The following is a 26,697-nucleotide window of genomic DNA, read 5'->3' on the forward strand; positions in this document are numbered from 1 at the left end:
GGTGGCTTGAAGGAATGTTCCACACGGGAATATGGACTCACATACAGCTATGAAAATATGTTTTAAACCACTCTGGGAAGTCCCTGTATCAGGGCAGTTTCCCATGTACCTTTATACATATACACACATACACACATCATGCACAAATTCCCATTCACAGATCAGTTTACTAATGGCTGCGCATTAAGTGCCAGATGAACTTGACTGGACATGCCTTAAGGGGGGCTTACATGTGTTTTCTTAGCTGAGTGTGTGTGTGTATTGCTCTTTTTCAGGCACTGAGGTCATATAGGTTCTTTCTTCCTCTTTCTTTCTTTCACCACACAGTGTGTGTAGTCTTCTATATCCTGTCAGTTTTGATCCTAATGCATTTTGCTAAGATCTTTTCATGTAGGATTTTCTGCACTTAAGGACAATTACATTTTCTATACATTCACATTGTGGGCGACCTAACACATGACTAAAGCCCATTCATTCCAAGCTGCATGAGCTGGGAGACATGGCCGAGACCCTTTTGGTCAAACAGTTTGTATTCTGAACTGCATCTTTTGATGTTCACAGTTCTGAAAATTGCCTTAGCAATATTGATTATGTGTAAGGTACTGTGAGGCATGCTACATGAAGAGCTATTTATATAGTACGATCTCCATTGATTTCAGCTCAGGTGTATGTATCAGGTATTGTGGATATGAAAGGTATCTGTTTGCTGTGGTTAAAGCTGGTGCCATGTATTTTAGAAGTAATTAATACCAACAAATACCAAGACAAAGACAAAACCTTATAACAGTTGAGCAAATTCAGAGGGTGCCCAAGTGAGACACGGGGTCACTCACATGCATACCTGACTGGAAGTGTAATAGGAAGGTTGGGTGTGCTTTACAGTGCTGTCTAAGCTCTGATCCAAAAACTGGATTTAACGATAGACTGTATAAAATAATGGACATCAACCATTGGTTTGTGGACTCCCGTTTTGAATCCTTGAGTTCTGCATTGTGCTGTCGCCATTTTGAGGGATTTTAAATTTTTTTTTAAATTTTTGGAGCCAGAAGTGACCATATTAGGATGGAAGTTGGAGCTGTGAAGGAGAGTTGGATCTGACTCACAGACTGTAGCGACAACTCGCAGACAGCCTGCCATTCAAGCTGCCTTACCCTAAATTATGTGTACCCCGAAGCTCTTAAAAATCTTACGTGAATTATAGCAAAAAATTCACCGACAGTACAGTTTTCATGGATGTTGAAATTAACTGAAGAGACATTCTGCGAGTCTCTAAACATGGTGTAAGAGGGGTGGTCTGTGACAGTCCGTTTTACATAAATGATTAGCAGCAAAGATATAAAGTCATATTGATCAGTGTGAATAGTATCAGTTTACAGCTGTTGGGATTTGCGCATCATGCATCGTTGAGGTAATCAATTCTTTGTAAAGGAAACACAGTAGTTGGAGTTGGAATATTAATTGCACCTCTGGATGAGCTCATTTCTAACAAGAGCTGAACCGGAACCTTTACCATCTCAGGTTCCCTTATTTAAACTGGAGTGTAAAAATCATCACGTATGAGGGAAGTTTAAGTAGCTGAAGTACATCGTTTGTGTGTGTGTGTGTGTGTGTGTGTGTGTGTGTGTGTGTGTGTGTGTGTGTGTGTAATCCATCATTAAGCATAAGAGGAAGAAAATCTTGACTCTTATTTTTCTTTCTAGAAATTACAACTTTGTTCTCTTAACATTTCAAGCATTAACATTTTTTCATGTTTTTATTTTAAACATTTTAATTTTCCCCTAAAGGAGTCTCAAATAGTTCAATGCAACTAGGGACTGCCATTGAGACCCCCAATATGTTTTTCTTGGAGTATTCCTGTGCAACCCCTTCTCAGACCAAATGCCAGCACTTTGAAACACCCTTGGCCTGTGAGACTGACACACAGGGCCTTTGTTTCTTTATTTGACGCACAGCTGAGTCAAGTCAGTGTGAGTCAACCAACAAAAATTGTGTAACACTACATTTAAATAACAGGATGTTGGTTTGTTAATTTATAATGTTTTGTTAACAACAACAACGCTGAACTTTGCTTTCACATGGGACACAAACTGCAGTTTCCTGAGTGGAAGTCTTGCTTTCTTTAACCCATTCACCTTCCCCGCCTCCATTCCTATGCTAACTTTCTCCCTCTTTATACTATATCTGTACTCTCATCATCAAGTATTGCTATGGATGGGTTTATACTGAAGTTAGCCGAAAGCCTGGTGCATCTCTATCTCACTCGAAAAGGTGCCTTTGGCCTGAATAAAACAGTCCGAGGAGTGTGACAAACCACTGGTATTAGATGATCTGGTAATGAAAACAGGCTGTCCTGTGAGGATGCAAAAATGTGTCAAATATTCTTCCTCTCGTTAGCCTATACAGTGCTATAAAAATTTCAAGGGATCACCACAATCAGTAGGATTTATCCTCTGAAGACAATGCATAATGTTTTCTGTCGATGTTCAAACACTATACAGTGTCTGCTATTTGTTACACCTGCATGATGTTACAATCTGAGAGATTCCCAAAGTGGAAAAAGGTTTATCACCTAGGAAATAAGAATGTGATCAATACATTTTTATGGCAATCAGGTGTAGATCGTTTTGGTCTGAAGGGGGAGCTAAAGACAACGACTCTTGAAATCATTCATTAATATTCATAATAAACTTGACATGTTTGCACAAATGCTCCTTTGCATCCTGAAGTGGCCTGAGGTCTTGCTTATAGCAGGGACAAAAGGGTCTAGACAAACAACAACAACAACAAGAGAATTGAGGATTAAACAAAAGAAAGAAATCACAGCCAGTTAAATTATTAGAGCCATGAAATGGCTAAGCAAACAGCAAAGGAGTCTTGTTTCTATTTAGACGTTGGCTTGGGGAGGAAGGATGGAAGGGCAGGAAAATCAAACAATGTGGAAGGAAATAAGAGGCGTCCGTAAACACCATTTACATGAAATATGGCCAATATCCAGCAGTCAGGTTCTGCCTTTCGGGGCAGAGTGTCTGTGTCTGGGGAGAAAACTATCCAAGCTGGGGGATCCACACTAAGTCCTGCTGACTGGGCACTTTTACATGGAAAATAAAAGGGGATGGGAGACCGTAAGACAGAGCCATTTACGCACACACACACACAAATGCGCACCCACGCACACACCTACATGCACACTTACACACACAGCTTATTGTTCTCAAGGCAGTTCATCTCCTCCATCACCAGCATTATGTTGTCAGGTGCTCTGGTTGCTTTCATCATTATGGCAGTTATACTGTTTCTCCACACACCGCACTACTACATCAGTATCGATAAAACTCTGCCCAAACAGAAGCAAGAAAATCACTTTTTAAGTCACTGACATGGCAATTTTGAAATACTAATGCCAGTGAACACCCTGATGCTGCATTATTCCAGAAAATGAAATCTGAATGGAGACAGATTGTTCAGTTAAAAGCCATTGCCCACAATTGGAAATGCATTCAATAATCACAACGTGTGAACTGAGCTCCAAATTTTGCATCAGTCTGTTTAGTTCTGGTAAGGTAAGCTCTTTCTACTATTCATCCCAAATGGCCTGTCAACACCTTTTTATGAATTGGTAATGCCAAACTGAATAGCCACTATTCATCTAGCCTTATTTATCCAAGAGTTAGAGAAATTAAGATACAATTTGACTAAAAACATGTTTATTTCGCAGCTTCGTCAAGTACTCATCTCTGACTGTAGTATTAAGGCTTTCTAAGGCCTCATATTTCTGCATAATGGGAATGTTTCACATCTACTCACTTCACTTAGCAGTAAGTCAGGTCACTTTCATTGATTTATAATCAAATTAATTTAGTAATTTTCAGCTTATTATAAAAGAATTTAAAAGTGTGGTCAGTAATTGCACATATACAATCTGAATTATTCTATCATCATAGAGGGGCTGTGCACTTTTTACTACAGTCAATTCTGAAAAGTCTAGAACAAGTAGTGCTTTAGAAGAGATCATTCTCCCTTTAGATAGCTTTGGAAAATAACACCTATTTATGCATCTCATCTAGAATTTGACTATAATTTCTTCAACCGTTTACATTTTGTAACAATGTTTGCAAGGCCTCTTGGACAGATCTCAATTGAAAAAGGGATCTAATTATCAGTGAGACTTTTACCTGGTTAAAAATGCAATGGTAATACTGGTAATTATAGTAGACCACACTGAGACTAATTGGGTTTTGTGTAGTCATGTGTGGTTAATTTTTCCTGGAAAAAAGCTTTGGTGCACATGAATCATGTCTTTAATGCTTTGGTTTGATTAGAGTGTAGTTATTTGAAGAGATGTTTTGCATTAAGGCTAAAGCAAAGCTCAGTTTGGTTGACATCAACAGTGTTTAAGGTGTCTACAGTAGATATAACCTTTATTTCAACAGCAATTCAGTGTTCATATTTGAGCATTCAGCAAGTTTAATGAAAGACCTGCGTTATGCAGGCAATCGTGTGGATGTAGACTATAGCATAAAGATCCAAAGTTGCAAGGAAAAACATTTGTACGGCTCAGCAATGGTTTGTATTCACAGAAACTGGCATTGTACATTTCTGCAATCCACAGATACGTTACATTTGTATGTCTCAAAGTTATCATGTCAAGGTGGTATAGTTCTGATTATATGCATATGAGCTGGCATCAGGAGGTGGCTCCCCAGCAAGGATAGACAAAAGTAGTTATTTTTTAAGACTTGCTTTTTAACCATAACCAGTTGTGCCAAAACATAACCACATATTAACCACAGAAACATAAAGAAACTGCTACATAATTATGTATAAATATAATGTATCCTTGGCAGTGTTGCCACATGTACGATAATTATTGCATTTGTAGGATAACTTTGCCATCTGTACAATGTACGATCAATAATTCCAAAATTGTCATAATGCACACTCTTACTTAAATATTGCCTTGCACACCCTAAAGAACATCAAAATTATATGAAGAGTCAACACTGCATCCATCAGAATCAGCGTTCATTAACATTGGTTGGTTCAGGACAGTAAGTCCTTTGAAAAATCTGTTTAGTTAATAGTTTGTATTTGGTTTGACCTAAAAAATACTCCAGCTTGATTCTCCACTGAGAATAACATACATGTTCTAAGACCATGGTGAATTCGAGATGTGATGTATTTGAGTATTTCTGCAGTATCACCAAGACAAATTCTCAAGGAGTTACTACTTAAATTTTGTTCTTGGTTATACCGCTTCATAATTCTGATCTTTAAACTAGAGGAAAGCTGCTATTTCTTACAGTGTGAGTGCAAAAATGTCCATAACATTCTAGAAAATATGCAGGAGGTGAGCTTAAAAATACGAAATTTATTTTTTTTTTCCTGTTTTAATCGAAGGTCTTCCATTCTAGCAGGTCCAGTGACAGAACTACCTGGAGTACAATACATGAAAAATGTACCCAATCTCAGACCGTATATTAAACAATAGCCAAAATTACTTTTAAATGAACTGTGCCAATTATTATCACGTAAGGTTGTGATCAACATTTGGTAGGTGACTTTCTGTTTCAGCTGTCAGTCACAGTTCAAACAAGCAAAACATGAGGATAAGATTACAGGAATCTGTCTAACACTAAACCACAAAGCCTCTTCCAAAGGTGCTAACATGCCTCCCAGCTACACTGAGACAGCACAGTCAAAGCTACAGGATTATGGCGATGACTCTGACTAAAAGTTGCTGAGTTATGAACACAGCTTTCCACAAATCCCCAGCTTCCCTTTTGTGATTTGCAATTACACTCAACAACGTGTCGGAATGTGTCAGCATGTGTTGCTCTTTGGCACATCCTCTACTCTCAGTGTTGTGCATTAAGCATTTGCTTTTCATTCATTTCACCTCATACATTTTTGTGATCTCAACGCTGTATTGTGGTATTTCGCCTCTGCAGTGGCTAGTATTCAGAACAAGTAAGTATGCCTGAGTATTTTTTTCCATTTGTCTTTGATCTTTACATTTTTGAATCACCTTGCTGTCTAGACTGATTTAAAGTGATTCATTCTATTGCCCATAACTTCATTTTAACCTGTGATGTGTGAACTGGATAGTTTAAATAATGTATAGGCTCTCTGTGAAATGCTTAAAAGTAGGTTGTGATAAAGCACATTTTGAATAAATGAAAGTGAACTTTGAAAGACGCTATTGACAAAAACGACTTTTACTGGGAACATTCAGTATTTTTTTTAATCAATGCAGAGGTCTCTGATGATTTTAAATCTTAGTGAATCTACATTTTTTTGTAAAATGTGATGTAAATTGAGTACAGTTAAACTAAACCAGTTAACTAACCCACTTTTTGGTGAAGTCAGAGCTCCTATAATACAGTGGTACTAGTATAAGCTTATTGCTAGACATTGATATTGGGTAATTCTAAGAAACTGTCGAAAATGATCAATTTTTAGTGTGGTCAGCCACTAAATTTGGTTAACATTAGGAGTTGGTGGTTTTGGCTTTATGCCAGAAAACACTGTACATCAGTGCCAGATCATTCTCATTCTGTAGAGGTACCACAGCTTTTTCAGTGATTTCTGCATAAGATACAGACGCCAAAAGCTGCCTTTCGCGGTGGTATGATATGCAGCCGGGCATCCAGGCAACACCTGGCAAGGCTGTATGATTCGCGAACGGACTGTGTCGGTTGGTAATACAACTGGACAGAAGTTGTCGAAGCCCTATGACATGCCGCTAGACAGCGTCAGCACAAAGATGCCTGCAGGGTGGACAGGAGATGTGGTGGATGGGTCCAACAAACCCTGGACCGTCACCCAAGAGCCCAGTGTTAGCTTCTTGTATGAATGTAAAGCCAAACAATGGTGTTTTTTTTCTAAACCTAACCACATGCTTCTGTTGCCTAAATCTAACCGCCTTATTCTAACTAGGTGCTTTTGTTGACCTCACGGTGATGGCTGCGGCATGCCAGAATAACAACAGAAGATTCAGGAGGATACCTAGAGCATATGTAAATGCAAAAGTCCACTGACAAAGTGGCAATATACGATGACTTGGGATTAGAATGTGTTGTCGGTGCCCTCTAACTTGGATATGACCATTACAAAAATCATTCATGTGATTGTTTTTTGATCTGCCGCCTGTACAGTTGTACAAAAGCCTTTTGGTTTCATTAAGGAAAGATAGTGTTCATGGTTTAAAAAAAAAACAAAAACAGTGTTAACTGTTGATGGGAAACCAAGTGACCTCCCCTGATGATTTTATGGCACTTTGCTTGTGTCACCTTGACCTTAACAGGATTAAAAATATATATATATATTCATACAGTAACTACATACTGCATGTGTGGCAACTGTGGTTAACATTATAGAAAGATCTTTGGGAAAACATGCTACATATACACTTTTTGCATTGGCACTGAATGCTGCCATTAGACCATGACCATGACGTTAATTAACATATGAGACAATGGGGTTTGTATTGATTTGTGTGTGAGTATTGTGGCAAAATGTGATGCTGGAGATACCAACTGTAGTAATACCTGCTATATATCTATCCATCTGTGGACAGAATTCATCAACACATTAGCATCACAACCAACCAAAATGCAGTCATGAAATTTAATGGATTTGTAGTCGAGATCAAAAGGGTTCAAGGATGGGTGTTGTCTGACCAAGGGTGCAAGAAGCAAGAAAGGGTTAAGAAAATGTGCCATTGCCTGGCCACTTTATGTCCCTTGCCCACATTTAAGTCACGAACCGCTGAGTCACAGCTGTAGTGATTAAAGTGAAAGATGCTCTCTAGTTAATTTCTGTATATGTGGTCCCGCTTATCTAATGACTTATCTGAAGTGAATCTAGGCCTTAAAAACATATTAGCACAGCACTGTGTTCATGTTGGGCAAAAACCGAGTACATGTAGACTGTAAACATAACAGTCATGCTGAGCGCTATAACAAAAAAAAAACATAACCCATTTTTTGGTCCTGACCCATCATTAAAGGCCTACAGCAATGAGGACAGTGAGAACAGGATAGAATTGCCTTGAATATTTAAGTGGAATAGGGCTATCCTCTGTGTGATATATTGAATCCCCAGCCAAGCCATTTGATGGTTGCAGTATTTGAAGAATCACAGGAGGGGGCCGCTTGAAAATCCCCTACTGTGTCGGCTTTTTAAACTTTCTCAGCCTGGGACAGAAATGGAATAAATTTTGCTTCTCCCATGGACTCAAGCTCATTAGGACGCTCTCTTGTTATGGTGAGACCCACCAAAAACAGGAACCATGACCCACTTTAGGGGTCTCCACCAGATATATAAACTCAGAAATGTTTCACTTTGGCAAAAATTCCAATTACAGTGGTGTACGCAGAGTGGCTCTGTTGCTCGTAAATTTCTCTACTCCTCCTTGAAAGCAGGCATCTGATACTGGCGGTACTGGTCAACCTTTTAAAAGACGCAAAGCTTGCTTTAAAGCTCTTCCAGAAATAGAATGATAAATATTATATTAATGCAACTAATCCATATTAATTCAGTTTTAGATGCATAATTTCCAAATTATGAAATAAACAGCATCACTACTGGAAAGCTCGTGTTGGTGGATGACTGTTGTGAACTTCTGTATCACTATGCTTAATTATATTTCCATATATTTGCATTAGTTTAGGCTTTTATGTAAATTTTAATATATCTATTTATATAATGGTTTTATTAGTGAGTGTTAAATCTTATTCTCTCTGCATTCTGAGCTCATATTTTGTGGTAATATGAATGCAGTACTGAACTGTATTGACCTTCTTTTTGGAACGTGTAGTAGTCGCTGGGAGACAGTAAGTGTGTGTACATGGACATGAGTGTTCGGGTTAGGGGGCTGATCCTGTTTTTGAGCACATTCATTCGGAATATAATGTTTATATTGTTTCCTATTTGCGCATTAGCTGTGATGTTTACAAAACAAACCGGCAATGGGTGATGAGAGCTTTAGAAAGTACTAAAAACCACACTGTGCATTTACAACCACTTGACAACTTTACCACTAATATCTTCTCTGCTCCAATCGCCAACACCTGTCTGCTCTGACTGCATCCTCTGTCAATCTCTCTTGCTCTCTAAGCACTAAGCTACACTACTCTGATAACACTCTCCTTAACACTGACCGGTGTCAACTTGTCAATGTCACTAACGCTGTGTAGAACACGGCAGCAGTGGATGGAAATATACAGCCTCTTTCATTACCAAAGGATAAAATTCAGTTTCTTCATCGCTCCAAAAGTGAGACGCCCTTGCCACTGCCATTGTTGGTGTTCCTGTCACATCACTTGGCTGTAGCCATGTGATGAAGCAGGCGGTCAGCGGTGCTTAGAAAATGGGATAAAATGAACAAAAACGATATTATTATTATCCTAATATCTTTATTTACGAATATTCTAGTTAGTATATTCAGGTTTCTTATAAACGGTATAAGGGCTTATCCAAGTTTCTGAAATTGGGATATCATGTTTACATAATCAAACACAAAAAAAGATAAAACCTCATCATAACTAGATGACTCATTTGCATGTAAACACACTAATTTAAAATCCCCTTAAAAGTGGCATAGAATCCCTTTTATTTGGTATAAAGTAAAAAGATGTCAAATAACACTGGTGTGAGTGAGAAAGTATTGATAAGTATGATGAAAGTAAAAAAAGGTTAATGTTCCTATTATTTGCTTGGTGTATTTGTATATGTAAATAAAAATGTAAAGACCACAAGATTTTGTTGTTGTTACTTTTTTTTTTTAAATAAAAACTAGGAATTACTATTTTGCTCTCCTCAATAGGTTTACATCATTTTGTATGAGAACCATACCATTAATATTATACGTTTTGGAAAGGTGATACATTCACAGTCCTTAAGTCTGCTGATTATCATGTAAAAAAGAAAAATTACAGTTGTCACTGGAGCTCCATTTTTCTCAAAATTAAACTAAAGCAGACTACACTATAAAGTTTGCATACTGTCTAGGTGTGCTTTCTTGTGCGCTTGGCCATATACCTATACTACCTACACTGCATGTATGATTGTCCATTGTCCAGGTGTAAGTCCATGTTATATAAAAGTATGCATCATGGGTGTAAGTTTAGTGTGAGTGTGTCTTTTAACTGACTGAAATACAAGAGCACCCAGGAGTGCCAGTGTATGCATATGTGTGAGTGAGTGCATTTAAGTGTGTATTTGCAGACTACTTCTGTGATCAGGTAGGCGATGGAGGAATTCTGACATATGACACAGGGAAAGGAACATTGAGATTGACAGGCCAGACTGTATTGTGACGGCTGGGTCCTTGGGGTCCTTCAGAAAAGGCCACGTCTCCAACACGCTGACGTGATTTCCATAGCTATTGGAGCAGTCATAATATTTGAGACACTTTTGGGAGCAATTCTTTGATTAAAAGAACAGTTGGAGTGAGCGTGAGAGAGAGAGAGAGAGAGAAAACTGGAGGAAGATGGCTTCTCTGTGTGCGATCTCGCTGAGAACAAGAGAGAGGAACACAGATCTTGAGAGAAAAAAAAAAAGAAGCTGATCTGACCTTTTCCAGTCAATGCCAACTTTCAGACAGACTCAATAAGGCCTTCAAATAATATGCCTCTATCACCATGCACATCCACATCAATGTGCATTAACTCTACTCAGTGGCAGATTCACTTAGACCTTCAGCTTCATGGCAGGTTGCGTCTTTAAAATAGAAAGTAATGAGGCGTTTCTCACGACACAATTAGCCTTGGATGGCTCAAAAAATAACAGTGTTAGAGATCTGACTCATATAGATGTCTGTAATGTAAAGAACCCTAAATATGTGTTTAAGGGTTGAGTGAGAAAAAAGTTTAAAGATGCAAAGATGGAGCAATAGATTGCCTGGATCTGCCTGGTTGGTCCAAATACTGATCAATTTAAACACAGCATTTTTGTAAGACAGCTTCTCATTCTGTAAGAGACAGAGAGGGTGAGTGAGATGTAACGGCTTATGGTTAATGACGTGTGTCTGAGCTGCTCATCGGAAATAGAAGCTGATGTTGTACCCATTGCCTTGATTGGTAGTTTGTTTGTGTTATTGTGTAACTTTGGTGAGTCCGAACTAACCTTTCAAAACACTGAAGACCCATAATAACACAAATAAACTAACTGATCGAGGTAGGCCAGCAATTTCCTTGTTCAGCGAGGTAAAATTACTGTTTTTGTCTATGGAGTCCGGCTTTGAAGAGCGCAGAGAAAAGTTTCACTTTTAGTTCAGTTCTTTGTTGGACAGGCCCGTCTGTTTGGGAAGTACTGAGGACAAAGGAGACATTGTACTGTATGGGTTCTGAGAGCATTGTGGATGCTTCGTTTATCGAAGGAATGCAAGAACAACAAATGCAAAAAAAAAAAAAAAAGATTTGGTTTAAAAATCACTTTGAAGATGCCCTTTTTTCTTGGACACAAAGTTATGTTTATACTAGGGCAGTAAAGAATACATTTTTGAAATCACAATTAATTGCAGAATTTCAATAGTTAATTTTGATTAATCACATTTTTTAATCACGGTTTCAGTTCTATTATTTTACATTATTTAACAGTTATAAAGTCAATTTTAACAAGGTAAAGGTACCCACAGTATCCATTTTCATTCAGATATCTTGAGATCAGAGGTCAAGGGACCCCGTGAAATGGCCTTGCCGTTTTCCATTGCAAAAATGTATCCCCCTTACTGAGACACTAGCATGACGCAGTTGGCACCACTGGATTGCTTAAGTCCTCTAGTTTCATCAGTACCAGTAGCACTGAAACTCAACCCAGTACAGCCTCTAATAGACGGAAATGTCAGCCTGCGGTAAATGCAGCCTGACAAAAATTACACACGTTAATTATGGACCTTAATTGCCTCACGATTAACACGTCAGTGCTGACAGCCCTAGTTTACAATCATTACTACTCATCAAAGGAGACTGTGTGTATTCTTAAGGTGAAACAAACTTATTTAATTTCTTCCCACACAAAACATTTGCAAGCTGATTTAAACATTCAACAATGGGGGGTTAGAGTATGACATTGCTCGAATTGAGCATAAATTGTATCGCTTGTCTTCTACCACTGCTGAAACCACATGTATGGAAGAGCCAAACCCCACAGAGTGTGAGGAAGTTCAGTCAGACGTTCTGGAGTGAGTTCATCCTCAACTGACGAGCTAACTGACTCATGGCTTTGTTCTTGGTACATGTTTAGTTAATGCAGTTTTTTTCTTATGCCTTTGGTACTTATTTAATTTTATGCGTATGCTTTTTATTCTTTATTTTCTCTTCGTACTTTTTCTTTGCACCATGGCTATGGAGAGGAACATATTTCTGATTCCTGTATATCTAACACACGGCAGAATTGAAAATAAAGTTGACTTCGACATACCTGAATGGAGCCAGATGATTAAAAACGTAGGTACTACTAGAATCACGTGTATCAAGATATCATTGAACTTTATGAAAAATACTGAATAATAGTTGTAGTGGTATAATTGTAAAAAAATATTAGTATACATAATTTTCTTTTGCCTTATTTAGAAGACCTTAATTGTTTGGTTGGAGATCCGAGTGGCTGCAGACTGTCTGCAGTCTGCAGACTGTTTGGTCACTAGTCAGCCAAGTCTAGGAGATTAGTTTCTTTCTCCCCCCCAAAAAAATTAAAACAGTTACAGATTAGTTGCTGAGGTCTACTCTGCTGCACTCTGTGTCCAATTCGAGTGAGGAGTGCTACAGTTAGTTTTTAATAGAGTTTCGGTGTCACACTGAGACGGTCCGCTTCATTGGGTCTCTTTCAGCATTTTGGATTGATCGAGTGTTTGCATCACAAGGTCTCATTGATGTTTGAATGACCTTTACCAACCATGACAAAGACAATATCTTGAAGGTAGCTACTCTTAAAGGAGAACTGTGGCCATGAAGTTTTAAGTCAAGACTGGCTCCGAAGAGGAAACAAGTATTCTCTCATCTGTTACACTGACATTAATGTGACCTTGATTTATCTCATGACTGCTTTAATCTAAAACTCCTGTCTGTCAGACAAACAAAGACATGATAAATATTCATATTGTGGGGCTTCATGATTCACTGTGAGCACTTATATTGTTAATTCAAATAGCATAAATTAATGATAAAACATGACCCAAATTCAAACATTTGGAAATTAAAGGGATGAATAAAAAAAAAAAAATGTTCCTCCATTTAACATCACATTCACCTACTCTTGATGCTGCTCCTAAAACAAAAAGGAGTTTCCTTCTTTTCCGAAGGGACAAAGTTAACAGTCCTTTGCAGCTATATTGCGAAGACAATTTGAACCAATCTCCACACTTTTACTTTATAAAAGTGCTCTCAAGCTCTCAGACAAATGACAGGAACTGCAATTTCCACAATTCATTCCAATTTCCCTGCAATACACATTATAATGAAAGCACTCATCAACAAGCAATTTACCATAACACTTCCCTTTGACTTTTGGCTTTGGTGCGATTGAGGTTTTTTTTTTTTTTTTTTTTTACATTCCTGCTACTGCCTTCCATAATGCACACTGTGGCATCAAGGCTGGAATTTGACCTGACTCATGTATAATATATTGAAATGTTATAGGCCATTTAGATATGCAAAGCTTTTGTCTTTGTCAGCTTTAAAATCTGACACTTTGCTCTAGATTATGAGAGGAAGAGGAATGTTTTACAAGGCAGTGATGCCACGGGATGTCTTAGTTATCTAGGGGTATCTCAGAGCCATATTTTTAATTTGCAGCGTGGCCTTTTCTTTCAGTGTCATTTGTCGCAGATATGATGGTATATTCCCAAAATGCAAGACTTACTGCAACAACGTAGATGAATGACTCAGAATGACTCTTCTGTGACCCTCCATTAAAACAAGACTGTTGTTGCAAAACCTTGGCACCTTGATCAATGGTGGCCCAACAACACAATTGTTGAGAAGCAATAACTTAACTGACTAAATTAAATAAAAACTATAAACAAATACAGTCAATGCAGTTGTTTCAATGATACAATTATTAAATATATTTGGCAGAACTGCTGTAGTGCCATCAGTGTCAGAGCGTAAATGCTGTTGCAAAACTTGCTTTTCACTTTAGGAATGGAAATACAAATGACAACTGATCTGTTATGTTTGCAACAAATACTCAGTAATATACACAATGGTCTTTGGCCGCTGAGCAATTTTCAACAATCATATTAAGTGCTACGCTGAAGGTCAGTTGTTTCTGCTTTCCACTTTGTAGCACTCACCTACACAAACAGAAAGCAAACACATGTTTGTCTTTCTATACTTTAACACTCTTATTGACTGCGGTTATATGGACATGAATGACCTGTTTATGATCATTGACACCTGGTTATGATCATATTTGGGATATGGTGTTTACATGGACATAGAGAAACTGGGTTATTCACATTCAGCACATACACCCCAGCTTTTTTCAGAGTACTCAGTACAGATAGCATATGTAGGTCTAAAAGTTTGCATTCACTCACAAATACTGGTCCTCTTATCTATTGAAGTGATGTGATCAGATGTGAACGGATTGACAGATCAATTATCTATTCCACGAGTGACAAACTGTTGCTGAGGGAAAAAAAAAACTAATGGAGAGCTCTGTGTGCGCTGCATTCACAGACCCACATCAGCATCCACATTTTGACAGGGGACACAGAATGACACAAAGAGCGCACAGGCATTTCAAAGAAAAGAAAATCACAAAAGTTTTCTATCAAGTGTCACAATAAACCATGACATTATCACAGTGGGCCAGCATGCACAACACCAGGACCCTAAAATCAAAGCATCAAAATGGAATTAAGCCATCAATTATATTCAAGCTAATTATTGGTCATTTATTAATAATGCTTTTGCTATTCCAATAATCGAAGAATTTATCTATATTTAATTAGCAAAAACACAAGTAAGAAAATAATGCTAGGCAATCCATTCACTTATCTTTGCAGATACAAATAGTAAATAATATTACAAAAATAAAATTACAAATATAAATCAGCCAAGGTTATGTGGCCTAAAGTCAGGGGCCCTTTATTACAAATAACAGAGATGTCTACTTAATTCCTGACTAAGAAAACCACGACAACTCACTCCTACCCCCAACCAAAGAAAGAATGAAAGACAAAAAAATTGAATTCATCCCCTATTCAGACTAACACAGTGACGAGTGTCAAACCTGCATCAGCAGTCTATCTATGGATCAGCATGCGTCAGCCAACTCTACTTCACCACCCATTTCCGGAGCAGATGCTGCCAGGCTTGAATGAATTGGTGGAAAATGAATTTAATGAGAATAATGTTTAAACACCATTTCAAGGATAAGGTTGGCAATATTCTACTGTTATTATTCTCAACAAATTCTATGAATAGACCAAAACAAACCAACAGACCAATATGTTAATCCACCTCTAAATATGTAATTCTTTGAATGTCTAAAACTGACGGTGATGGGGTTCCTAGAGCGTCACAGTTTGGCCACTGACCAAGCTGCTGTATATGATGAGCTGAGGATCATCCTCTAACTGACACACCAAAGAGACAAAGAGGAGGAATGAGACAGCAGATATGTCAATTTCGACTGATGGAAATCTAATGCGGATAAACATGTCAGCCAGACATAACATCACTGTGGCCACAAAATGTAAATCTCAATAAATCCAATCTTAAAAGGGAAATAAAGTGATTATTGTGGCCCAAACTGAATTTGGAGAAGCCTTTCAAGCTTTGCAGTGCTACCTGAAAGCTTTACAACTACAGTTGTTGATTAAAGGTATTATAGGTGAGAGCTGGTTCCATTCAGGCTGAAGGTAAAAATGGCTTGCTGAGATTTTGAATTGGTGGAGTTTTTTGGGGGGAGATACACAGCCTTGCTGTAAGTACTGCCTAAGAAGATGTGTCAGATAGAAAGGTTTTATTAATTTGTTAGGAAGTTAGTGTCTGGAGGTCTGGTTTGATTTGACCTGTGGTTCAGGCCAGGGTTATTAAGTGGATTGTTTGCATGAAAAAGGCAACTTTGGCAAATCTTTGAACCTTTCTTCAGATTTGACAAGTTCTCTATGGAAATGTTTCAATAGCCAGACAGAATTGCAAGCTTTTGCAAATCATGGACACATACTTGTGATTTGCAATTCAAACTCCACTGTCAGCAATCAATCTGACATTACAATGACACTCTATGCCAGCAGAACTACAAGAAAGAAGCAGAAGGTCGAAGCAAGGGTTTGACATTTACACTGCAGGGGATCCCACTCATTCTCCCTCTCTGTCCCTCCTCCAGCAATAAAGACCCCATGAAAGTTGTGGCCCTTTTCCAGCAGATAATTATCTTTTAATTGCTGTTCTTTCCCTCCTTTTTCAACTTTGGCCTTTTTCTTCTTCTTTCACACTTTGTTAAATCTCTCTGTAACAAAAGGTCAGAGTGCACCATGTGTGATGCCGCTGCTGCCTGTGTGTGTGAGATGGACAGATCCATAATCAAGCAGCTTATGCTCCTTGTGTGAGTCATTCGCCATGGTAACTGGTTGTTCAATGGAATGCCGTGCAGTCAGACAAAAACAAGAACAAGAGAATGGAGGAAAGATGAAGGGGAATGGAAAGGATGGACGGAAAGGAAAGAACAGGACAGCTGATAAATCCGTCGCCTTGTAAGGGTCAAGGGAGCGCTCTTTTCCTCTACTCTCCCCTTGATAGAATCGTTGTGGCACTGGAGGAGAGACAGAGAGATTTGCGTGCAGGAGTATGTGCTCTTCTGTTTCAGCATGTGAAGTGTGCTTTTGTGTGTGACACAACAAGTAAAGCAATGCATTTTTGTGTGTGTATCTGTGTGTGTGTGTGTGTGTGACTGTGTGAGCATCTCTCTCTCTCTCTCTCTCTCTCTCTCTCTCTCTCTCTGTCTGGGTCAAGCGTCCTCTCTCTCAGCGTGCGGTCTCGACGCCGCGCCCCACTCCCTACCCATAATCCCTTTCTCCCCAGGCGCTTCACTCTCCCGCAACTCGCCCCCACGCTGAGATGAAGTTATCACACTACGCACACTACCCTTGCTTGTCCACCCCTGTGTGTATGTGTGTGTGTGTTTCTATGTGTGGTGGTTTGTATTTTCCCAAAACCTCACCCATTATTACTTGCTCTGCTCTTTCTGTGCAAAGGTTCTGCAGTCGGACACGCCTGTTTACTGCATAATAAGGCAGAGCTGCTACAAACACCAGTCTATTCGTAGACACTAATAGGAAATGAGAGCATACAAATACTCTTGCTCTCTGTTTCACACACATACACACAAACACATGCACACACAAAAGCATATTTGCAAATAGATAAACAAAGACTCAAATACGTACTGTACACAACTCATGGATGCATGCTGTTTCCTCCCACAGTCATTAGCTGACTGTTGATGTAATTGTGGTATCTTGTCATTATTTGTATGCTATCTCTGTGATAAACTATTCCATTTCTAACCAGCCTTTTGTCCAGTTTGCCCTGTCCAGAGCAGAGTTTACACTGACTATTGCTATTCTGACCAGGAGTTGGGGTAAAGAAAATAAAGTCTGTCCGGAGGATGGTGCTGAGGGGAAAAGCCTTGGGATCATGAACATTTTATTTGACCTGTCTTGCCAGGAGGATGCTCGCATTGTGTAGAACTTCCACAGACTGCTACAACTAATCACAATTTATATGCCGCTGTGGGAGTGATGCTGTCTGTTATCAGCTTGTCAAAACAAACAAACAATCAAACAAACAAACACACAAACTAATCCAGGCACATGTACTGCAGAAATAAGCCCACAAGACAACCTTAACAAAACTGCAGAGTGTGAAGCCATGTTAACACTGCTGATAGGCTTTACTTAGGCACAGAGGAGCTAAATGCTTGCATACTACCATGCTAACAAGGGCAATGCTCGCTAACATGCTACTGTTTCATAGGTATAATTACTGTGTTTGACGATGTAGTTTAGTGTATTAGCACAAAACACAAAGCGGAGTTGGGAATATAAGTATTAGGCATTTGGTCATAAACCTAAGTGGATTATGAAGTTTTTGACCTGATGATGGTACTCGACAATAAGTGACAAGTTGTAATTCATGTGGAAAGAGACATGTCTACGCAATTTTACGGCAATCCATCTCAAATTTGTTAGGCCAAATCTCAACCGTGCAGTTGCGCTAATGGTATTTGTTCACATGTGTTAACATGATGTTCCATGCTTCCCATTATTTTTTTTCATTGTTCACTTAATCATTATTGTTTTGAGAGATACAGTGTCCACTCCTCATTTGCTCGAAGTTGAATCGAGGCTACTTTATGTTAATCAGGAGTGTCTAGCACAACTAATCACCTCTGGGAAATAACTAATCACTTTTAAACCAATGATTGTTGATCAAAAATGAAGATAGATTTAGCCAAGCATTGGCCTATTTCTTGTCCTAAATGTTTTCTGGAACACATTCTGGTGAACTATTTTCACAATATAGGCTAAAAGAAAGTTTCCTAACAAGCCATCATGTTGGTTCAATTTGACATCTGGAAGCAGGAAGCTCATGTGCCTAGTGGCACAACCATTAAGCGCCTATTGCACAAAGTATTTTAATAGTGATATACAGTATTTGCTGATCATGACAACATTACCATCCCCAGAGCCAAGTTGTTAGCCAAAAGTATGCTGACCTTCAAAGCATTCTGATAATGTAAAACAATACTTAATTCAGGGTCTATTTATCAAATATACTAGATTTATTTTAATTTAGGGCACTTTAGTACAAACAGGGTTTGTGGGTGAGGGACATAATTGTGCTGAGTAAATCCCTGTAATTTCACCCATTCAATAATCATTATTTTATTTTCTGGGTGTCTCTCTGGAAATCATCAACATCTTAAGCATGTATCCTCTGCGTGCATTGAATATCCATAGGAAACATGATTGTAAACTACCTGTAGTTGCTAATATATCTTGATGTGAAACAACCATTGGACAGACATATAAATGACCTATGGACTGTTGGATCTTCACATCACTGAGCCATTAAACTGACCATCATCACAATTCTTCGTTCCTATCGCTACATGTCGATAAAGGAAACGGAAACGATCAAAGGTAAACTGTACAGACAAAGAAAGGTAGCATGGACGCAGAATTTTCACGAGTTCAATTCCTCAGAGGATTGCCAGCAAGAACGAAAGTAAGCAAGTCAGACAGAAAGGAACCAGGAGGAAACAAACATACCTAAGGAAACAAAGATAAGAATAGAATATCTGAGAGGAACTCTGTGGAGATTTGCTGTGAATGCCAAATGTCACCTCTGCATCTCCAAAGCTTTGTCCTAGTTTGGTTTGAGATGCAAAATAAACCACTTAAAAGATGCATCAGGCTCATTTTTACATGAAAAAAAAATCCTCAATTCTTCTAAGACTGAACCAAAAAGTAGGACTGCAACACAAAGAGCAACCCATCCTGACTAATTGGGATGCCTCAGATTAATTCTGTTTCCTCCCATTCAAGTGGATACTGGTGGGCAATTTTAGTCATAACTTCAAATGATAGTGGTCATAACATACTAAACAGCAGTGCGTGTGTGCTCCATCCAAAGACAGCTGTGCTCACCAACATTAGATATTATTGGCTCTTTTGGCCCTTTGGTCCTCTGTGGTATAAATCATCAAAGACACACCAGGGAAGTGGGGCTTGCACTGACCTACTCTGACAGGATTCCTTGATATTACTGTACAAAACGTTTTCATACAGCAAGATTTCACGATGATTTGGACTGGCCACTGCATTAAAGTTTGGGAGGAAAACAGTGCCTTGATGCAAAAAAATTAGAAATTTTACTCCCATAAACAATAATGATCAACTGGAACATCTAACAGCACACATGACACTGGTTATCGGTCACAGAAATCTCATTTGCAGTTGATTTGATTTGATCTGACTTTCAAACATAGGCAGGACAGTGAAACAACAGCCCAACAGTTCACTGCAACAGAGTAAGGCATGTGTTACAGATAGAGATAGTCAAGGTAGAGAAGCCTGGCCCCTAATTTCCACCAAATCCTGTATGGCTCTGATCCGTCACAAAGACAGAGCAAATAGATTACACTGTAGTCTATGTGTTAACTTCCACTGGCACCGCTGTGTTGCGACTCGACTCCGTCCCAGCTCCGGGAGTCCGGTTGCCTACGAATCAGATACGCACGGCTCCTATTTTTGCCGGACGCCGGAGCACTCAGCATAAATTCAACGGAATTAAGCACAGAGCAGACAGGATATCAGACAGCGACACAACATAAAAAATCCAGTTAATTTTCAGAATAAAACACTCCGTCTTTACGTCTGATCGCATTTCACTTAACCACAGCAACAAAATGTCACAGTGAGCAGATCCAGGCCTGGAGTCAAAAGGTCAGAGGTTTTCAGAGAAAGGAAAGCAAATGGCGTGGAACACCATATCAGGAGTTACAGGGTTGAATGGAGTTATTACTTCTTCTGTACTGATATAATGCGTGTGATTCTGTAATTACCACGGGAACTCCGTGGTCTCGCAACTCCAGCTGTCTGGCAGTGCTGCACCGTACAACTCAAACTGCAACCAGTGGGAGTTGATGGATGAGGGAGAACAGAGCAAAACTGCAGCGGAGCTGTTCCGCAATGCACATGCAAGCGGTGGAAATCCTGGGTGAAGGTGCCAAACCAGATAGTGTTTGTGATAAAATTGCTGCTTTTTTGGTAGCATTGATGCCCATGGACCATGCTAAATGGTATTACTAACAATAATATGCATCAAGATGCCACCAGTGTGTGTGTTCTTACATATAAAACAATCAGCTCAGGTGGTTTGACACTGTTGTAATCTGCTACTGTGTGTTAGCCACTCATTTTAAGTACGACCATGTATATTAAGATGGACGACATGCCCCCACCTCCCCCCGCTATGCTTAAGTGAGGTTCAAATATTTTGTGCATTTCTGTAGGATATCATGCAAACTGTTCTATGAGGATAGGTTGGGTTAGTTAACTTTAGTAGTGTGAATACACACTGATACATGTGCATCAGTGTTTAGATCACTTCAATCACTTTAGTGCTTTTTTGCAGTGCTGCAAATGTTTCTGTTTGCTCTGAGAGCAGAGAGGAGCTTGCTGCCAGAGTACAGAACTTAAGTCAGTAACAGAGTCAGAATTTACTGTACTGGTAATCGTCAACATTGACTTTATCATTCTGACACATTTCCCAGTTCACCCTCATCACTTAACATAAATGCCAACGCGAAGCTGGAGCTCTCACGTGCATAAACCGCAATCTGTACTTTTTGGACCAGTGCGGAAAAGAAACAAGTACAGAAGAAAGAAACCCAGGTCAGGAAAGAAGGAACACAGAGAGTTCTTCACTCCTGAGAGTTTCTGATATAACAAAGTCTTCAGAGGTTTGGATAACAGGTGCCAAATGTCAGCAGCTCCATCTCCACAGAGCTGCTGTTGGCCTAGTTTGTCTTGAGATGCAGCTGTATGCTCTGTCATAGAGATGGCAAATAAGCACCAGAGGGGGTTGTGACACACACACACACACACACAGACACACACACAAAAAGATATATACATTCCCCAAACACACACCTCTGACAGACCTGTGTTCACACGAGCTTTTCCAGGATACACAAGGAAATGTAATTCCAAGTCAAACATGGGCATATGTACAAGCATGTACGCAAACACACATGCAAGCATACACACACAGAGTATGCACAGTGTGATGCCGTACCCAGAGTGAATAGTGAAAAATAGGACAGCGTGGATCCACACACCACCCTTGGTTGTTGGTGGGGATGACTGTCAAAAACTTCTATTCTCTCTCTTGCTTTCTGTCTCTCATCTTCTCTCACTGCTCGTCCTTTCATCGAGATTCCACACACCTTTTAGAAACTACTCTTTCAACATGAAGAACTCAAGTTGATACTTTGAAACACACAACATTTATACAAAGCATACTTTTGCATTTGTCTCCAGTTCTAGTCAGTTAAAACATACATCGGCTTGCTTTAAATCAGATACACTTTAGCCAAAAGATTAGTTTGTTTTTGTGACAAAATTTGCTTAAGTAAGAGCTTTAAGAAATGACCCTGTATATGCAGTGCAACTACTAGAAAAAATGTGTATGTTGATAATTCCAATTTTAAGGTCGAGAAGAACAAATACAATATGTACGCACAAAAACTAGAAACAACAATCACAAAAGTAGGCATGTTATTTTGGATTACCTGCACGGCATCGTCTTATTTAAGGAGAACGCTGGTAAGTGAACTCAAAGTAGATAACTGTTAGGTGTTGCCACTGTGGTTTTCATTATTATGTGTCACTGAATTAGTTTTTTAGTTGTAGAATTTATTTATGTGTGTTTTTAAACAGTATGTAATAGTATCTGGTCACTTTAATGTGGCTGTCATGCCTGTCATGCAGGTGTATTTGTGCACAGGTAGGCAGAATAAGTGTATGATTTGGGGTAATATTTGCAAATGTCAGTGACCTGCTAGTTAACAGCAGAGTTACAATAATATTATGATCACCTTTGTGCTTATGTCCTGTGCAATTAAACGGAAATATTATTTCATGTAGTCAGATCTGCATAGTGCTGGAAATGCTATCATGTAATGCATGCATGCAAGAAAAAAAAAAGTAAATGGTAGAAAAAGTAGGTATCGTAAATTAGCCATTGGCTCCACAACCAAACATGTTGCACTACTGAATAACTTTCTATCATGCTTCAAGCACCACTATTCTGTTTAAGAACACTGGCATTGTGGGAAAATGTTCTCCATTAATACCCTTATCACAACTAGATGAACTGAAGTATGTGTCGTTTTGTTTCATAGCAACCTTTACCACTTTTTGTGTGTGTGTAAAAATTCTGCATGCTCAAAAGAAGTTAGGTTAGGTATGTGGTATGTGGGACACAGCTCTACTCGCACATCACTATACATATATCAGAATGTGTGTCTATGTGTATACAAAAAAACAGTTTTTTGTTCATTGACCCGAAAATCATAAAATCAAGACTAAGATTTGGGTCATAATTTGTCGAACTGTGACTAGGTTTGCAGTAATATGAGCGTTTCATGTTACCAACCCTACCCATGACTAATAACTGTCATCTAAATGACCAAATATTGGCATCTAGTCATTTTACTATCATAGTTTTTGCACACTGGGTCATTCAGGAACTTGTGAGAAATGTATGATATTATTGTTACACAGATTGTAATGTAATTGTACACTGATCATATTATACTTACAATAATATCAGTGAATTGGAATTATTGTTTGTACTAACATCAAAAACACATTATTTTCAGTTTGCTTTCATCTTTACTATATATATATATATATATATATATATATATATATATATATTTTTTTTTTAAAGACTGTGTAATCTCCTGTGTACTCTACTGTTTTTAAATTACAGATATAGTTGATTAATGAATTAAAGAAATGTGACTTCCTTTTAACAACTTACCCACATAAAAAGTGTAGTATTCTAACATGACAGCTATTTTTAACCACATCAGTCTGAATGATTGGCCTCTTATTTTATCTTCCACAGGGGGTCAGACCTATAATCCCTCACCGTCAAGTGGCGTCTGCGTGAGGCGTTTTCCACTCTTCCCTGCTCTGCGTTATTAACCAACTTGTTAACTCACAGCTTGTTTAACATAACTGCCAGTCCAGTCTGCTGAAACCAAAAAAAAAAAAAAAAAAAAAAAACAAACCATAATCTGTTTATGGACTTCACGTAGTACATGTGGCTACTGAACTCTGCATTGTGATTGGGTTAGCTATCTAAACTGTCATGTAGCTGATTGGCTAACCTGCCTGTGCAGGCAGCATTTTAATTGGTTATGCACCTAGTGTGGTTTCCAAGGAAGCCATGCTATTGTATGTGCTTGTAAAAGGCAAACCCAAGTTGAAATGTTTTCATCCCAAGCAAGAGGGCTTTCCCATGGCAACATTTGACAGCCAATGAACACACATGAGCGTAACGAGGACACACCCCTGTCTACTGACTTCACTTCCTGTCATAAGCAATAAACTCAGGAGGCATATCAAGCAATGCCATTGCAGCACCCAATCAGATCCTGACATGTCTTACAAAGCACCAATCTTGCAACGGGAGATACAACGACTCAAAGATATTTGTAGTGTAACTGATGTTTCAACACAATACATTAGAAAAGGCCAAATGTCTCAAGCTATGGTGGGAAAATCGATGACGCCTTCAAAGTAAAGAAGACTGAATACATCTGGATAAGTCCTCAAGAAATAAAGATAATGCAGAAAGCTGCAAATAACTGTAATGGTCACAACAATCCACCTCACTTTCCTCACCACGTTACACATGACTCATGGCATTATAGGTTTTCACTGATGCGATATGGAGGCTCTTTGTGTGAGTGAGCTGGTGTGCCTGTGGTGAGATGACGCACTGTCCATTTTATCCCTTTTTTGTGCTGTGTGGGAGTTGAGTATAACCTCCACTGGTGCTTGATTTTATGCTCATCTCTGTAATTACCTTAACTAATAGAATCACAGCGATGTTGGACCTTTGACTCTGAACTCTGACTCTTAACTCTAGAGTCAGCGCTCTGCTGCGTGTTGTCATTTTAGTTCGACTCCTATTGCAATTAATTGAAAACCAACAATTCCACTTTAGCTTGAATCTGAAGGAAACACTGCTAGGTAAAAACAAGATTCAAAGCAAGAATTTTTGAAAAAAATCTTACCGATATGTTATGACCTTGAGGACTCAGGCAGTGTGTCTGGGTCGAAGATTGTTGATGGTTGAATAGAAAATGCTCTTCGCAAACATTAACACCTGGAGTAAAGGGAAAGGATAGAGAGACAGAGCGAGAGAAAAAGATGACAACATATTTGAGTTGAAGGGTTAGAAAAGGATGTGATTTACAAAATCACATCCATCGTAAACAATCAGAGGCATGGTAAAAGTTATTATGTTTGAGTTTATTAAAAGCCAAGAGAAAAACGACACATTAAAAATAAAAAGTTCCCTCCATTCCTTTTCAATCTGTACATTTCCCCAACACAAAAGCCCTAACTGGGATTGGTCTAAATAATACCAGCCTTAACCTCTCCTGCTGGTAAAATTGCTTGGAAAAAATAATATTTTGGAAGCTGAAGATGGACCAGGGGGGTAAGAAAGCTTTCCACCCACAGGTTATTAAAGGACGAGTGCTTCGACAAAGTGCACACGACGTGAAGTGTGAGCGAAGGTAGGCTGAAAGCAGTGCTTCACTGTACCGTCGTCTCTTGATGTGCTTTGTCATGTGCATTGTGCCTCCGCCTTCATCAGCCATCATGTTTCCAAGCCCTTACAAAATGAACGGTCATGGGAAACTCAGTAGGCAGCGCACAGGCTCCACAGGGAAACCCAGCTCTGCGAGGCCCCCCATGGACGAGCAGTGTCTCTCTGTCTGATTTCGTTCCATGGCAGAGTGTCGTCCCTGGGGCAGCCGGTTCATGTACCACAAGAAAAGGTAGGTACGGAGAAGATAGCAGGCGGTTTATAATGAGCATGGTATGCTATCGTCTGATCCTTGAAAAGTCTTTGTGCAATGTTGCTCCATATTAACCTTTTATCTTTTCCTCTTTAGCCATTTTCTGCCACTAAATTCATCTTGAACAGTATGTTGTAGAAGCCACCTGTTCTTGTCATATCACATACAAAATGACGTTTATCTTTCTCATAATTCAAAGTAATAAAAAGAGGCCGCTGCTTTGTTAATTTTTTGTTTAAATGTGTTAAGTTTTAACTATTTTGGTTGGCATTTGGTAACAGCTTTTCTGAGGGTTTTCCTTGGGTTACGGTAAGGTAAGATAAAACCTCCCATCTTTTTGTTTTGTCTTTTTATGGTCACTTTGTATATTGCTGTGGTTGTTTTTTATCTTTTGCAGTTGTTTGCATCTCAGATAAAATTGTATCTTACTGAGACAATTTTGTCTTTCTTTTGGTCATTTTGTATCACTTTGTGGTCATTTTGTCCCTGTGGTTGTTTTGTCTCATTATGGTTGTTGTGTGACTTTTTGTGGTTGTTTTGGGGCTTTTTGTAGTAGTTTGGGTCTCTTAAAGGTTATTTTGTGTGTTTTGAGATAACCTGATGGGTAATTTTGTCTTTTTTAGTCTCTTTGGAGTTTGTTTTTTCTTTGGAGTTGTGGCTGTTTTGTGTCTCAATGCGGCTGTACAAATGATAATGGTATTTCTGTAATAAAAGCGCAGTAAATTTGGTACCTGAGTAGACTGATTACTATGACGTCCCAATAATGTGTAGTCCACTTTTTAAAGGACAGATGTAGAAAAATAAAAAATGCTTTAATCTGACATTGCAATCCCTTTTTTGCTCTGAAACATGAATTAATGTGTGTAGCAAGTACAAAGAGATGAGTGGCTATCCAACTCGCTGGTGTCTTGACAGCTGAATAAGACAATATGTCCCACGTCTTTGCTTTGAACTGTGAAGATGTTCTGAAGGTTATTACCATATCATGTGAAGGCAGCATCGCAGTGTCATGTTACAAAGTCCTGAAACATGATACGTACTTGTCTGAGCTAAAACTAGATTTTTTTTTTT

The 26,697-nt window shown here is 38.8% G+C and overlaps 1 protein-coding gene across 1 annotated transcript in view; it reads right to left on the reverse strand.

Annotated features, from left to right (window-relative positions):
• The window catches only part of tenm3 (teneurin transmembrane protein 3), a 496,888-nt gene that overhangs the window by 386,592 nt on the left and 83,599 nt on the right, over positions 1-26,697 (reverse strand). The window contains exon 3 of the mRNA XM_088073250.1: positions 24,835-24,926. The gene's annotated coding sequence lies outside the window, so the exon portion shown is untranslated. The remainder of the gene's footprint in view (positions 1-24,834; positions 24,927-26,697) is intronic.

This window comes from Plectropomus leopardus, chromosome 3 (genome assembly GCF_026936395.1).
Source record: "Plectropomus leopardus strain MGB_pleo_1.0 chromosome 3, ASM2693639v1, whole genome shotgun sequence".
Lineage (NCBI taxonomy): Eukaryota > Metazoa > Chordata > Actinopteri > Perciformes > Serranidae > Plectropomus > Plectropomus leopardus.